The 17379-nt window shown below is 46.3% G+C and overlaps 1 protein-coding gene across 1 annotated transcript in view; it reads right to left on the minus strand.

Annotated features, from left to right (window-relative positions):
* LOC142565822 (uncharacterized) overlaps positions 1 to 17379 on the minus strand; it is a 147859-nt gene that overhangs the window by 65157 nt on the left and 65323 nt on the right. The gene's annotated exons all lie outside the window — the stretch shown is intronic.

A 17379-nucleotide genomic window follows, 5' to 3' on the forward strand; every position in this document is an offset into this window, starting at 1 on the left:
TGCGCCACACGCAGCAGTACAACGCTCACTTGTAAACATTCGCTTACTAGCTCAATTAATTAGCATGGTGTCGGCGCGCACAGGAAAACATGAACACTTTACACTCGATGACCGCAGTCACTCACTGTCAAAACGCTGGCGTGAGGAATTGCGGCCACAGCAGCGAGCGAAGTGACGCTTCAACGCTAGCTGAGGGGTGAGAACACTGCGCGCGCAAGGCCACGAGCCATTGGCCCACCTAGACCGTGCCCCCAAAGCACATTGCTTTCAAGATAAAGGTCGTGCGACCACGCGCGGCCAAAGTACAACGCCCCGGCACCCTCCCCTCCCCCGGTGTCATGCGCGCCACTGAATACGGCGCGCTTCCTCCCTTGCGCGCGCGAGATTGAGCCGCCATGGTCGGCTCACCGTCGCACGCTTTCGCTCGCACACACAGCGTACGGCGCGCGAGGACGATGTTATCCCAGTACGCCTCTATCGCAACGATACCAGTAGCAGCTGCCAGAGTAGGTCCACCCGGCGCGCCTCTGCCTACCTACGTCCTCCGCAATACTCCGCCTCGTTTGTCCTTCCCGCCTTCGCTCAATATCACGTATACACTTTCCTCTAAGTGACGCTACTATGTCGCACGCTCAGAGCGCTCCTTCGCACTTTCCTCTGCGCGCTTTCTTCTTCACCTCCAGGCGCCTTCCTCGTTCGCTTGCTTCGCGGCTTCAGATACACACCGCCGATTTGAAGAGCTGGGCACTTACGCTTGTGCGTACAAGGTATTAATGAAAATAGAAACAACGTTTCAAAATGCGGATCCTACACAGCAGTTTTCTCTTCCTTATTTTCATGCTCGCGAACAGTACGTCCATGTAGGCGAAAAGCAGCAAAGAATTTCATTTGTATCACCTGGGGTACTTCAAGGCAGTGTACTCGGCCCTATTTTATTTTCTATATTTATTAATCATCTCCCGAACAAAACAAATGTAGCGTCAGACTTTTTGTAGATTATTGCATTTTGTAGAGTAAACAGGAAACCCCTAATGGACGAAGATGCGTTACGCTATACCTTGCAGAAAGTTACGAAAGAATGGTACCGGGACTCGCAAATGAAGCACGAAGCCAAACTAAATAAAAAAAAGAAGTCATGATTGTTTCTATAAAGAAAACACTTCTAGGCTACCCCTAGAGTACTAACCATTATGAGTCAAAGAGAACTTCCCGAAATAAGTTCTTGGGTCTGTTATTTACCCCTGATCTCCAATGGAATGACAATATAGATAATGTATATAGATAACGTATATGATGAGACAAGCAAAACGTTGTGGGGCCTCAGACGTAACTTGTCTCTTGCGAACCAAGAGATAAAAAGCCTAGCCTGCAAAACGCTAAGCTAATAAGTGAGGACACGAAGATTTTCTGGTATCCGCAATCAGCAACTAATATGTCGAAATTTAGAAAAGACCCAGCGTCTTGCGGTCAGGTTCATCTTTAACAAATACCACCGCCTTGTCTCCCCTTCCCTGTTTTGTGTAAGAGCTGATCTTCCTTTCTTACAATGCATAACTAAACAGGAAAGACTAAAATATCTCCTGTCTTATTATTCATAATCATGTCTATATAAACTGGATCAACTATTTTGAGGTTCATCGCAATGAAGCTTCTATAGGCACTACCATTTCATGTTCTTCCCAGTTCCTGCTGCCCACACTGACTGCTTTAAGTTAGGTTTTTTGCCCAAGAGCTCTCAATGCGTGAAATTTTCTCTCCGATGTTGCTGTATTATTCACATCAGTTAACAAATTTATAAAACAGCATTAGTGACGTTCTTGTACGGGACAACTAGACATTCAATACTATTGCGAAGTATTTCTTGGCCAACTGTCATTGTTTCTTTGGTTTTTGGCACTTTGATGCTGCTGTCTTTTTACTCCTCGGTTTTTGGCGTATTAGTGCTGAGATTATGTTTTCATTTTTCGTGTTTTAATTTACTAGTAGGAGATGCCATTCTGATTTGCTACGATTTTTCGTGTTTCTGTCATTGCATAACACATGCATAATTATCCATTCCTGTAAAACCTCTTTACAGGGCAGGCAGTATTCAAAAATAAATAAAACTAAATGCACTGAGAAACAGGCTACTCGGCGATCCGGTATTCCTGCGTGGCGTGGGCGTTGCAATGCCGTTGCCATATATTCGCTTTTCTCGCTGTTGTATGCTTGTCTGAATTATATTGCTCCTGCCTGGCACAAAACAAAGAGCATAAAAAAACAAACAGCAGAAACACACGAGAGACCAGATGAAGAAGACGACGGGACTAATTGGACCAACTAGTCCCGTCTTCTTCATCTGGTCTCTCGCGTGTTTTTGCTCTGGTTCTTTTATCCGTTTTACAAAGTACCAACCAGCCTAGTTCACCACTTTGCGACAAAATAAAACGTTCGCCTTGGCGCGTAGCAGCCACGATGGCTGCTGTACCACGAAAACCCTTATCCCACTTCTACTGTACAATAGAGCGCATAATGTAGTTCTCCCCAATAAGAAACATCAGGTTACTTATAATATATTGCAAATATTTAGTCCGGCCATCCCTATTCATAGGAACGGCGGCCGCATTTCGATGGAAGAGAAATGCGAAAACACCCATGCACTTAGATTTAGGTGCACCTTTAAGAACCCAAGTGGTCCAAGTTTCCGGAGTCCCCCACTGCGGCATGCCTCATAATCAGATCGTCGTTTTGCATGTAAGCCACCATAACTATTATTTTTTTTAATTCATGGGCATAAGGAATGCAGAAGTGCTATCATCATGCATGCAAACGCATAAGCGTTTTGAATCAAAGTAAATTAAATTTAAAAGGCCCTAAAGAGGCCCACCTTCCTATATGTCTCCATCGGAAAAAACACACATATTCTATACTTTTCGGGCTGTGACGTCAAGCGACAAGGCCGAAAGCCCATGCATACGAATGCGGGCTGCGGGCGATGCCTAGCGTCGAATTTTTTACAAAGGATGATTTTCCGTGGGAACTTCAGCGTTCTTTCATTAGGTCATAGGCTGAATGCGAGGTGCTTCATTTATCTAACGGGCGTTCCAGAATTTGTGCCGGAGAATGGAGCGGAAAAAAGAAAACACCACTAACGCATACGCAGAACGCTTATACACAGGAACGGAGGCTCACAAATTTATGTCTTAATAACCAACTAGCCCGCTGTGGTAGTTACTACAACAGGTGTTGCCACAATTTGCCGAAATGCGTCCCAGTGACAAGGTAAAGGAGGTTGAACATAGAACCAACTGGTCTCTCGAGGACGAAAAGAACGCTAGGCGGAGCTTGAGAGCGCTATCGAAAGAAATAAATAAACAAGCTGAACATAAAGGAAGACACGCAGCGACTGAAGTTAAGCACCATGATGCCGCCCAGTCACGATTGCATCACACAACAGCGATGCTCTACTGCTGTCAACCACCGAGAATAATCGCGTGATAAGTGTGGAGAGCCCTTTCGCGGCGTATATGCTCAGCGAGCGATGTAGCGACAGATAGCATATCTTCGCGCCTCATTTTTCGCGCGTTGTTCAGGCCCTTCTGCGCAACACGTTGGGGTGCGCAGACTCCTCCACATACCACGTACCTCACAGGCTTGTGCAATTCGATCTTGGCGGTGCCATCAGATAAGGCTAGCCACTAGGAAATCTTTCGCAATCCTGCAAATGCAATCGTTGCGCAGTTGCTTCGGGCACTGAACGAACTTATGGCTGCGTTGCTCAACAGCTACAAAAAATGAACATACTTTTTAGTTCTGACACTGCTTTTCGCGTATAGCAATAACTTTGATCACCCAAGACCTGTGTAATAGATAATTTCCATCAAGAACAATTTGCAGACTCCCGCCATTATGAAGGGAAAAGGAGAGAAATCTTGCAGCGTGAATAAACCGACCACAGCAACAATTATTCACAGTTCGACACAGCTTCTGCTTCCTCCCTGTCAAAACGTTCCTTGACATTGCAAGAAGCTTCGTTGCATTTTACAAGACTTCTCAGTGAATGTGTACGCGCAACAAATGCAATTTTTTTTCTAAGTTAATTTCAGAGAGCATGAAAAAAAATATATAACTCCTTATGAGGTGAACTTGTGCACAGAAAAACACAAGTGACATTCAAAGCACAACATTATCGGTGAGCACAACGGTCGGCGCTGAAATCTAATCTACGGCTCAAGTGCTTTGGCTATTTATACATGACTCATCGTGCCTTTCAGCGTAATCGCTTTTGCTCGCGTGCCAGAATGTGCAGCACTATTCGCTTCCCGCACGCAATCTGATTAGACATGATTCTTTCGTAATAGAATCTGCAATAATATTCGGGAAAGTTCCAGTACAAGTACGCGTGTATTGCTCCAAGGGATAACATTGTAACAGTGGTTGGCCGTGAAACGGTCACCGTGAAAAGATGAACTGTGTGAGCTTGCATATGGAGAAGAGCACTTACAAACGAAAAGCTTTGTGAAATCGGCCCAAGATAGCTTTCCTCCCAACTAGGATTCGTGCTCTAGGTTTGTAGAACGTTAGGACTGAACGAAATTCTAAATATATATATATATATATTATAGAGACATAGAAAGTAGAGGAAAGGCAAACAGGTCAACAAGATGCACGTACAGCTAGCTACCCCAGGCAAGAGGAAAGGCGTGATGGGATGAAAAATATCATATGTGATAGCTCATGTTACTGACCTAACATTGAAGGCGAAGTATGCTCCTATAATATTTATTTCAATAAAGACGTAGAATAAGATAGGTACATTCTTGCTGAACTAATAAAGAAGCATTACACGCTTACATGTGCAACTGCTGATTACAGGACAGTTTTTTACCCATTACATTTCATTCACTGCTCCAGATGCGCCAGTCTGAAGCCCCACTCCGTGAGCAGGGTTCCAATTCAACGATATTCGAGAGGCGTTCCGCGAGAACTCTCCAAGGTGGAGCGGATACTATCTCAAGTTAGGCGAGTGCGCATTAGAAACGAAAACCAAAATGGCGGCCTTTTAAAAAAATTCTGGAATAAGTGAGAAGCGAGGATATGTATCGCAGAAAAAGATACCATTACACGAATCGGACAAGCTGAGCTCATCAGCACCACCCGTGGAGGTGCAGCACCACGCGCCAAAGCCATCTGTGACGCGCAGTCATGCATGCCATACGATAGCCTGATCGAGTTTCAGCAACGAGCACACATCACGTCTCCTCGCGACCAGCAGCGCGGCTTCGGTCATTACGCCTCGATTTTTTTGTAATCTGCGCAACTCTTGATTGAAGTTCGGCGTGGATACGAAGGCGATGCACGTTTGAAGTTCTGGCGCTATGATCATTAATGGAATGCGGCTTACAGCTGCTGTGCTCACGTTCCAGCCGTGCACGTTGCTCACAAATGGGAAGCAATTTTATAGCGAAGAGCACGTTGAGCTGCGAAGGGAGAGTGATGCAACAATTTGGCTCCGTCATAATGTCTTTTCTCTTTAATATGCCCCGAGCTCTCGTAGCCTTATCAACGAAAGCCAATCACTCAAGAGGGGAAAATCGCTGCTATCTGTCTCATCGGGAATCACGGAGGGCACCTAAAGCACGAATCGATACAAGAACAGCTGCGCCGTACTAAACGTTACAAGTTCTGCAGTGCCACCGTCCGCCCTCAGTTTTTACACCTTTGCGATCAAATCAAAGGTTGCCGTCACTGCGTAAGAATCAACGCCTCCAAGATAAGGTATCACAAGGCCTACGATATTTGAGCAGTGACATTACGCAAGAAGGCCGACCGCCCATGAGGTACATTCCAATGGTGGACGCCGGCGACGCCCTAATAAGGTAATATTTTTTTGAAGAGACTAGTGTTTGATTATGTAGCTGATTATAGAAGCTGATGATAGAAGCTAAGCAGCACCTTATGCAATATTATGCAATAACATAACATTTAGCTTGATAGTAAAAGGGTCAATGTTTTGAGCAAATTCTACGACGCCATTCGCTACCGAGAAAGCGCGTAGCTACGTCAGAACTACACGCCATAAAACGATAAGGGGGGGGGGGGGAAGTAAACGTTAGAGCAAAAAAAAAAAAAAACATGAGCGCGCGGAAACATACGTGTGAAGGGAGCTTCTTGTGGGCAGTAAAGCTGCAGGAAAAAGAAAAAAAAAAGAAGAATGGGTGTTCACAGAGGACGAGGAGACCGCGAATGGCGGTGTCCCGATGCGCCTTGTCCTTTCTCGTTTGGTTCGTACTTTGCATTCATTATTCTGTTCCAGTACATCCTCGCGATTTTCATCACCTGTTTTGCGGCGCAGTTAAGGTGTGCGCATATAGCCAGAGACAGGCGCGCCCTTTTTCATTGCCCGTGAAAAAAGCTCCAGCGAGCCGAGTTTATACGCGAAAGGTGTTTCAAAGTACGGCATGTATCACATTTGAAACGACATTGAGGCTACTCTTGAATTTTGGAACGTAGTTGGCACACTGTAGCTACTAGAGGCCAAATGGTAGTTCTGCTTTGAAAATGTCCCGCGCACGCTCAGATTTTTCACAACTCTCTAAGGATTCTGTGAAAGCGCAGCCTTCCCTGAAAAAGAAAAGCGGCATTAATCTGCCTTATAACGAGGCCATAGAAAAGCCGAGGCCGTTAAGCGGCGCATACCCTGTCTTTGTTTACTCTTGTAGCGGGCATAAAGTGACACCTGCTGGAATAATGAACAACCCAAAAACGCGAACATTCGCTGATGGACTCATTAGTTAACCGGGAGGAGAAGAGAATATATGTGGTAGTGGCGGGAACTTTTTTCCCCTGACCTGAAGCCATCTGTAGCTCGAAACAATGGAACATAAAGTTGACTCGGAAGGCTGTCTAGACTCATTAAGCACAGAAATGTTCACACCTTGGCCCGCGATGTAGAATTTGCTTTCCCTTTTTCTGCGAAGTGAAGTCTCTTTACAGTCAGAAAAAAAAAGAAGAAAAGTTAATGAGTAGTACCGCGTGACTGGAACAATAAAGGTTCTGCGCGTACCGAATCACCGGCACTTTAATATTTTATTTTTTTCTTTCAATTTTTCTTCTTTTTTTTTGTCTGGATCGACGGGACAGGCCTAATGATTAGCAGACCATGGCATCTGAATGCCGGCTCTCACGTTATTTATTTCTTGTATCCGCTAGAATTTACATCTGTCGCGTAGCTAATTAGTGGCGTTAAAGGTGCACACACACCATTACGAATGAGGTGCGAGTAATTTTCTCCCTGTCCTCATCTCGAGGAAAAAAAAAAAAACAAGTGAACGGACACGGTGCAGAAAACATTGTGTCGCAGCGAAAACAACGCACGTGAGCGCAATATAGCCATTTGCGAATGCTTCAAGTACGTTGAGCATCGGAGCCGCACGTAATTATCCTCACTGAGTACCCGCTCATGTGAAACGATACGGCCATACGCCGCAAACAAATATCTTCCACGTCCACCACCAATCTGCGCACTGCGAACACATATACCGAATAACCAGTGTAAAAAAAGTGGACGTGTGTACGGGCTGGCTGCGCACGAACGGTAGAGCCGAAAATGTAACGGTTCGTCGCTTAATTGATACTCACCAGAGTGCTACCGCTATCTCACCTGCCACCTGAAATAGGAGCGCTGCGGTCGCCGGGCAACAATGTCACCAACGGCGACACGGCTGGAATATTCTACGCATAAAAAAAAAAAGCACGCGTAACTCGACTCAATAAGGGGAAAGAAATGATACCGAGGACGGCCCTTTAAAAGTAACTTCCAAAGTTGACGGAAGGCAGGCCCTAAAGCAAGATGACTACGGAGAGAGAAGGGGTGGACTCTTATAGCGGTTAGGAAAGCGAACGGTTGCACTTCGCCGCTTGCGTCACTAAATGGAACGCTTCCAAGCCAGGTGTGGAAGAAGGGGAGGACGCGGCCAATAAACGAGAGGGCGCCACCTCTGAAGTGCGCGTCATCATATTGCGCGCTGGTCGAGGAATACCGCAATGTTTCTGTTTGCTCATTAAATAAAAAAAACAAATACTATCTAGCAAGTTTTAAAGCATAAACGCGCCGTGGAAGCCGTTTACGCAATCCTTTAAGTAATTTATTAATGACATTCTTTTTTCATTTTCAGCCGACAGGTGGTATCGCAAGCGTAAGTGAGTTGGCAGAGCGCAGCGCCATGTCTTCTACTACCAGGAGCTTGCATGATGCACGCACCAGGCATACACTGCCAGCACTTCCTAAGTAGCGAGTGCAACGGAACCGTAAAGTGGGTCTTAGGGTCACCTTCACTAACGGTCAATATCAATCTTCCTTCTTTTTTTCGCCCTTCGTTATCGACTTGGACATGACACGCACGCCACCGCGCTGTCGTTATCGCTGCGATCTGCCTCACGGCGCGTCGCGTGGTACATGAAATCGAATATTACAATATACGGGCACTGCATTGCCTGCGCGAAGTAAAATCGAAGAGCGTGGGGCTGACGGCGCGCGCTGTACAGTGAAATTGAGAACGATAATGCGGCACTCCGCAATTAGAGCGAAAAGTGCAGCCAATTAAGAGACCTCCACACTCTTCCCGTCAGGACTCTGACGTCTTATCAGCCCAACAAATGAATTTGCGCTGGAGCCATCCGGGTTGAACGCTTCTGGTCGCTGAATGGCGATCTGCGAGCTGCGAACGCTGGCCATAGCGCGGGGAATTCGATCTCGAAATATCTACTTGGCATTGGCTTTGACAGTGGGGGCGGGGGTCACGGGAAACCTGATCCAGCCCTTCTACTGGCCAAACGAGTAATTGCCACCGCAACTTCGTGGACGCTGTCGCTAACAGAGATCTAGGCCATTCCGATTAATTCATCGCTTCCGACAGACTCGCGTGAGCAATTCCTCGCGCACGCGAGGAATTGCGTGCCCGAGGAATTGCGCGCGACGCCCGCGTGTCTCCGGGGTATCGCGTTAGGCGCGCGCACGGCCAGGGTCGCAAGCCAGCAGCCAAGCCACAGCAATCGAACCTGAAGCGAACTACTTCTTCGCCGGTTCCGCTCCGAGCCGCCGACGGCTTCGTTTTGAAAATGATTGACAGATGCGTGACGGGTTCACAATTTGCGGTGCGGCCCCGCGCACTCTGAGAGCCGATGACGCGAGCACAATTCTGGCCAATCACATGAGGCCAAGTGAAACGTTCGCTTTCCGAACATTTATAAGATTCCGCCCAAGGTGAAGTTTTACAAAATAAATGCGTGCTGCCATTTACGAAACTATAAGAGAGAAATAAAGATAGTTAAGAAAGAATGAGCAGGATAACAAAGAACGCACGAAGTTTTCCACAGGTACCCTACAGAAGCGATATAACGCCTTGCTCTGGGTGCCGTATGGGTGTTGCAAGTTCTTTGGAAATAAGACGGCAAAGTAAAACAAAATAAGGCATGAAAGATATGTGATATAAAATGCGTTAAAAATGAGCTGGTAAAACCAATGTCCTCACTCTCGAACCTAGAAATGCGGTTTACTGCATGTCAACGGTCCTAAGAAAAAGAAAAAAAAAAATACTTTTTTTCTGTAATACTAGTGCAGCGCAAATGACAATGTTTTTTTTGGCAGCTCACTGTTAGCGGCGGCGGACAAAGCAAATTCATGATAATTGCAGATAATTGTCTATCAGTCACTAATTTATATTCAGTTAATTCATTTAGGGCGCACGTAGCAGTTGCGGGTAGAAACCGGTAAGTGTTCAAGGCATGGCCACTTAATAGAAATAATGTGATTCCAGCAGCAGTTTCCAAGATATCCATCCCCGAAATCTCGCACGAAATGCAGTGTTCTCGAAGTAATTTGTCTTGGTGAGCTTGCGGAAGGATTGAGAAAAAGTTATCAATCGAACGCCAAAGCATCTTTCCTCGAGTTTGAGGGAGAATATCTCTCAGCTAGTGATAGTCTGAGGACGACTAAAATAAAATGGACCCACCCTGAACGCTAACCGGCTTCATTTCTCGTATTGAAACGCATGCTCTAGACCAAAGATACAAAAAATATTTCAGGCAGTGTTTTTCTTCATCAGTCAGTGAGTATCTCGTGTTCAGTGGCGCCGACTACATGCCTTGCAGCTTGAATGCGGGGTGTGTTGCCAAGAATGTGTTACTAAAACATAAATACATTATTTACTCCATTGCATATGCACATACGAAATTACTTGATAAGCACCTTCTAATTTGTTTACGATGCTCGCAAACAAGGCAAACTTGGAAATTTATAGCAGACGCCTTGAAGGGAGGCCGTATGGCAGCCAAATGTGTGCCTACCTTGCGGCGACACTATTCGGTGAAGTGGACATTACTTGCAATAAACAGCAAAACAAGAGTAAAGGACTCGAGCCCGGCAGAGTAATGAGATTTTAATCACGGAGCTTGCGATATACAAAAAACCCAAATTTCAGCGTCACCAATCTTCGAAACTAGTGCGACTTGCCAGATATCGTTGAAGAACAGTGCCATGTGGTTCAGGAAATCAAGCGTATGCTTCAAAATAGTTCCGCAAGACTAACTGTCAGCCTTGTATTACACGCAGAGGTTTCCCACGTGATCTAATGTCAATAATTTGTACAGGAGAACAAAAGGTTAATGGCATGTTGCGTTGTTGTGCTACAAAGTGGCGGAGTTTAAATCGACCTCTGAAACCTTGAAAGCGAACACGCAATAATCATGCACGACAGAAGCTCTCATTAAACGACAAAAGACACCGCTGGCAAGCCTTTGGAATTTAATTTTATAATTACGCAAGTCGCATATGAAGCTAGGTTATGGCTAGGCGATATGTGAATGGAAACTATACGCTCGGGACAAACTATTGTCGTTTCTATCACCACTGCGAGTGCCCTAACGTCCCGAAATCAGAGTCACGCGTTGAAAATCCCTGGCCGACTTTTCCTCGAACCTTACGTCAAGTTGCCTGCAGAACACGGCCGAAGAGATGTCTCGGAAGAACGACTGTCAAAATTACGAAGGAACAGCGCCAACGAAGACGATCACAAGTGGGGAGAACGACACAGGACAAGCGCCAACTTCATCTATCTTTATTCACCGAAAATTCAGCAAATATAAGGAACATCACCGACATGCGCACAATGACCATAATGCATCATCTGCCAAACCGTTCAAGATAGGACATTTCGCTTTTGAAGAGGGTCAAGGAAGTATCACTAACACAATTTTTTCCTCTTTTCCTTATATGGAAGGCTTCCAAAACCTCACGTGCCTTTGTTTCCCTGCTTCTGCCAAGAATCTTTATCTCTCTGAACCGTGATTCACACTTCTTGCAGTACTGGCATTGTTTTCGTGGCGAATGTTCTGCGGCTCGGTCACACGTAGTGCAAGTTGCGCAATGTTGCGAACGATGCGAAAGATGCGCACCTCCTTCTTTCAGCGACCGCACATGTTCAGCTGCACGATCATTCACGCATCTGCCCGTTTGGCCCACATAGGTTTTCCCGCAGGTCAAAGGTATTTCATATACCACACCGGGGCAGCACTTTGCAAACTGTTTTCCATGTTTTTTGGTGCAGTTGCTCCTGGTACCCTGGCTCGCGACGCGGGTGCACAGCTGCAGCTACCGAGCCGCAGAACATTCGCCACGAAAACAATGCCAGTACTGCAAGAAGTGTGAACCACGGTTCAGAGAGATAAAGATTCTTGGCAGAAGCAGGGAAACAAAGGCACGTGAGGTTTTGGAAGCCTTCCATATAAAGAAAAGAGGAAACAACTGCGTTAGTGATACTTCCGTGACCCTCTTCAAAAGCGAAATGTCCTATCTTGAACGGTTTGGCAGATGATGCATTATGGTCATTGTGCGCATGTCGGTGATTTTCCTTATATTTGCTGAATTTTCGGTGAATAAAGATAGATGAAGTTGGCGCTTGTCCTGTGTCGTTCTCCCCACTTGTGATCGTCTTCGTTGGCGCTGTTCCTTCGTAATTCAAGTATGCACCATCTAGCACAAATGAATGTTGTCCTGGACTGTCAGAACCGAGAGCTTTCTCCAAGCGATCTGCGGACGAGCGCACGCCCCGAGACGATCGTCCCCTGTTCGCTCGGTGGCTCGATGGACACGGGGAATCCCGTGCGCGCCTTTGCCGGGCCTCGAACCCAAACACGGGCACTCGCGTGACGAGCGTTGGCGCCAAAGCTCTTTCAGCCGGGGCGCGCCGTTCCTCGAGCCACGGCAGCCGAGGCGAGCGCCAAGGAGCGAGTGCCAAGGGAAGCCGCCCAAGAAAGAACCCCAGCAGCGACGAACGGATGGGGCGAAATAACGAGAAGAAACATCCAGGGGCGCCGGCTGCCCGCGAGACGTGTGATGCGCGTGCCGGGCTTGAACCAGTCATTGCCAAGCCACGCCTCGCACGCAAATCGCGCATGTGTTTTCATTGACGCACTTATCGCGACGGCACAGGCTCTGCGCGCACGGCAAACCGCGCTGCCAGCCGTGCGTGCTGGCGACGCCGGCGATCTATCGCGGGGAGCGAGAGAGGCACGCTGCCTACTCTCCTGCCGGCCCCGGAGGAAATGGCGCCCCGACGGAAGCTGTTCGACCGAAGCTAGGGCTGACAATTTACCGTTCGCCCTTGCCCCATCAAAAGCGCGTCGCTCTGTGTTAAGCCCCGAGGCGTTGGGCTTTTTAAAGAACACCACAAAGTTCGGCACGGATGCTCCTTATTCCTTTTCTCGTTGTTGTTGTTGTTGCTTTCACAAGTAGCACAAAGATGCAAATGTTCTTGAAAGACTGTTGCATGCGCAGCTCTACATTATGAGGGCAGAAAACAACTCTTATTTACCAGCGAGAAGTTTATTTTGGCGGGCTGACGCCGCATCGAGCGAATAAATCACGCTACCACCGAATGAGCTACCACAGAATGAATTCGAGCTTGACCATGCTGGTTAGAAGAAGAAAGAAAGCAAGCAAGCACGAAAGAAAGAAAGAAAGAAAGAAAGAAAGAAAGAAAGAAAGAAAGAAAGAAAGAAAGAAAGGAAGAAAGAAAGAAAGAAAGAAAGAGTCTGTGTGAATTTTTATGTTGATAATTGATACGATAACAGTTTTGGTGCTGCTGACAGAAGTGTATTTTCCGTTCCAACAACACAAGTGACTCATGATACTTTCTTTATTGAAATAAATAGTAAGAGAGGTTGGCACTTTTATGGTGGCACCGGCTACTCGTTGTCACTCCGCAAAGGAAGCAAGTATGCGCAAAAAGGGAGAATAATGTCGCAAAATATGACACTCCGTAGTACACCATATGAATAAAAACTATACAGTCCAACAGTGCATGAATCGCTAAGTTTTGTGCATGAGTTCAGTACACACGCGCATATATAAAGTCAGATATTTTGAATAGAGAAAATACACAACACATGTAATTACACTGCAAGCACTCTGGTGTCACCCCCCGGCACCGGGGGCCAGGACCACCAAGGAAGAGTGGGACCGAGCTCTACGCAGCTCGGACCTTGAAGCACAGCTCTGGGCTGTCCATCGGGCCCGCGACGCGGCGGAGGGGCATGGGAGCGGCCTGATGCGCACTAATCGCGCTCACGGACGGACCTCAAGAAAGTTATCCATCCATCCATCCATCCATCCATCCATCCATCCATCCATCCATCCATCCATCCATCCATCCATCCATCCATCCATCCATCCATCCATCCATACATACATACATCCATCCACAGAACACAATTGCACATTGCGTAAAAATTACGATCACGACACAAATCAATTTTGAACCCAGAACAACATTTATATCACTCATTTAGCTTATTAGGATCAACTGAAACTTAGTATTTCCCCAAAATGTTGGTGTCCTGGAAAAACTTCTTCAAAGCAAGAAGCTTTTTTCAGAAGGCCCGCACTTGGCCATGGACCAAGTATATATTTTTTAGAGTGAATGGTCTTCTCTCTAAAAGCAACAAATTTGCTTGCAATACCCTTCCTTGTGGATTGTATTTAGTGCACTCGAAGAGGAGATGATGTACATCTTTGTCTGGATGGGCACAAGAACACTGCGGACTAGAGGCACGTTTTATCCTGTATAAGAAGGGTCTCGTAAATGCAGTACCTAGCCACAGACGGTGCACCAATGTTTAAAATTTTCTTTTTTTTTTTCTTAGATTTTCCGGAATTGATAGGTTTATACATGTGTAGAACTCCGGGTTCTTAGATTGCTGATCTAACCCGGTAGTTTTGCTGAGACGATACGTTTAGCACATGGTTCAGACACCTTAAGACTAAGAGCAGCACCTTTACGCTATCGTTATTTTGTGATGGCAGCCTTTTACACTCAATAATAGCTTTGCTAAAGATCTCTAAACAAAAGCTGCAAGCTCACGAAGCAAGGTAAAGATTTTGTATAGATTTCAGGTGGCGGGGGCTGCCTAAAATATGGCCATCAAGTAGGCACTGTTTAATCTTGGGAATATTACACACATAATAAGACTAATTAAAATAGAGACGCTACCTTTTCTGTCTTCATGACGTGTGGCAGCGGAGTTACCTTTATTTACAGACAGAAGATGTGTGAGTCTCTAAGGTCACTGTATTAATGCAGTACAGTGAAATGAAAACTCGAATCTAAATGTTACTTTTTCAGTCCTGTAGTAAAGTGTAAATAATTAATCAACTAATTATTCCAAGGCAATAAATACTGTTACTTGAAAGTTTATCTCATGTAAACCTACACCATTCTGAACAAAAATGAAATAATCATAGCTTATGAAAGCTCGTTTAAATCGCGAAATCATAAAAAAATTAATAACGTACTATTTACAACAGATGAACCGCTAAACAAATAAAAGTCAGGTCGTGCAGGTTTTCAAATTATGATGCAATTCATACCAAGCGTTGGCCGTCCCCATCGAACCCAGCTAAAGCACCTATACCAAAGGGCGTGGAAATTTTGCAACAAGCTGACAAGCAAGCTACAAGCGACAAGGTTACTGGCGTGTCCACTGACTGGCGTCATTAAGTGGCCGAAATACATCAGCGTCCGAGCTATTTTTAAATCCACTACAAAATATACCGTTAATAATTGCGTCATTGCTTGTACAAAGTAAGCTCACTTGGTTTACTTTATGTTATGCCGTGTTTTTCTTTTCTTAGCTTTTATTCTGTGCTCCCTGAACCTGTTGTCGTAGTGCAAGCATCTTTTTCCTGTATGCGCCCCGATGTCAAAGACCCGGTATCCAGGTTAACAGTACAAAATAAATAAATAAATAAATAAATAAATAGCCACGCCGGGCGTCCGTCGACGCTGAACTTCCTTACCCTTCCACTGACGGGATGCCTACGTTCAGCATGACACTCGTCTGAACTTATAGTCACACACGCGGCCCCCACGCGGACCTCGCGGCTTCAGCCGCCGGATGGGCGGCGAGAAGGGACAGCGCGCCCTTATTCCCTAGCGCGGGGAGCCTTTCCGTCACTGTCAGAGGGCACTGGACAGGTGGCGGCGGCGAAGCCGGTCCGAGCCCGCGGCCTGGCACGGGTGCCCCCGGGAATGGCCCCCAGCTGATTGATACAACCGGAGGAGGGCTGCCGGCGAGCGCGTCCGCACGCCAGCGCCGTCGGGGCGTTTTATTTGCTTCCACGCCTGCCAAGGCGGCGCGTCCAGGCGTGCCAGGGCGACACTTTCGATCAGGAAGTGTGCGTGTGGAAAGGCGCGTCATTAGCCCCATTTTTTCCAATTGGACGAGCTTCGCGGCCACGGCGGACGTCGCCGAGTTTGGCAGGGCGCTCACTCCCAGACCGTTGCCGTCAAGATGTGCACTGGGTCCTGCGCTGCCAGTCGTCTGACCGCTTGGAGCACTCGGCCTGCCGTGGGCTTGCTCGTATAACAGCGGCGGCTGCCGACGGTGAAGGCGTTCGCGCAGTTTACGGACGCACTTGGCCACACTCGCAGTTTCTCGAATGGCAATGTACCGCTGCCAAAAAGAGTCGGCTGTCGCGACCACGAAGCAGCCAGTGGGCCGAAAGGCGGTGAAGTCACAATTTTCTCGGAATTGGTATTGCAAAGCTTTTTCCAGCTTCTCAGCTTTGTCTCAGTGACCTTCAGGAATGGTGAATCGAAGTACAGATGCTCGCGGTCAAGTGCACTGTGTTACCAGTTTTTGCAGACTGTGTAACTTAGTCGCTTTGAATATAAGAGGCGGAGCTTTCTTACATCTTGAAGAATGCTAGCTTTGTTGATAAACTGCAGTCAGATATAATTATGTGCACAATTTCTGCGTATTTAAATAATTCATGCCTGCTTGTAAGCTACTCAAACCAGAGACAAAATATTCCACTAGTGACCTCAAGTGCTACTCATGAGCACGTTAGGCTATTGTGGAATAAATATGTATAAAATGATCTATATAATGTATAATTATAAATGGCAGATTGCTTTCAACGTACTCAATGTGGATATAAGTGGGAATGCAGAGCGTAGAAATCTCTGCACTCAAAGCGGACAGCTGTCCAGATTGTCAATAAGATTGAAGAGCTCTGTTTTATGTACACACAGCCAATACCTGATTAGGAGAGTAAAAGATATTATTACCCAGCATAAAAAGATATTCTTCGATCTACTGATTCACGCTAACTTTATTTGAGCGCAGGAAATGCGCCAAAAAAACATGGAAGCCTAATCTTAAAAGACAGGCGAGAACACTTGAACACTAAATGGCAGTGAAAAACAACATTATTTTCTTAGAAAATAAGGCGAAAGTTTTTCTGCGAACTATGCTTGCGGCGAAAAACAGCCCCATCAGCCATATTATTTCATCTTTCAAATGAATAGACTACGAGATGGTGCACAACAATGTGTGTATCGGAGACTGGTTGCCCACGTTCGTGGCTCCAGCCCTGCTTTGTTTCCTTTCGTTCACGTTGATTTTCTGTTAGCTTCGCTGCTGAAAGCTCTGGTGCGGCCGCTGTGTCTCACCAACCAAGTAGTGCCTAGCCTTCTTTCAACTATCTTTCATAAATGGGTGAGCCTGCTCACAACCTCCATTTCTCTCTAGACCCTTATAGGGCCTCATGACCCGCCGTTCTAGAAGCACACGGGAATACGTCGGTGGCGGTGACCCATATGCCAACGCGGCATCTCCCAGTACTTTATTGTACTAGTACGAGCACTACGCTCACGTAAAGACGCGACAAATTCTAAAACAAAGGTTTTATGAATCTATTATCTCAATTCACAAATATACTGTTTAGAAGCTACCAGCGACGCGCTACTAACATAGCCGTTTTCTCGTATCGGCTAGCAAGCCAGTTTAGCCTTCGGGTTAACCTCCGTGTCATTTTTTTTTCGTTATTTCTCTCGAGAT

The sequence above is a fragment of the Dermacentor variabilis genome, unplaced genomic scaffold (assembly GCF_050947875.1).
Source record: "Dermacentor variabilis isolate Ectoservices unplaced genomic scaffold, ASM5094787v1 scaffold_12, whole genome shotgun sequence".
Classification (NCBI taxonomy): domain Eukaryota; kingdom Metazoa; phylum Arthropoda; class Arachnida; order Ixodida; family Ixodidae; genus Dermacentor; species Dermacentor variabilis.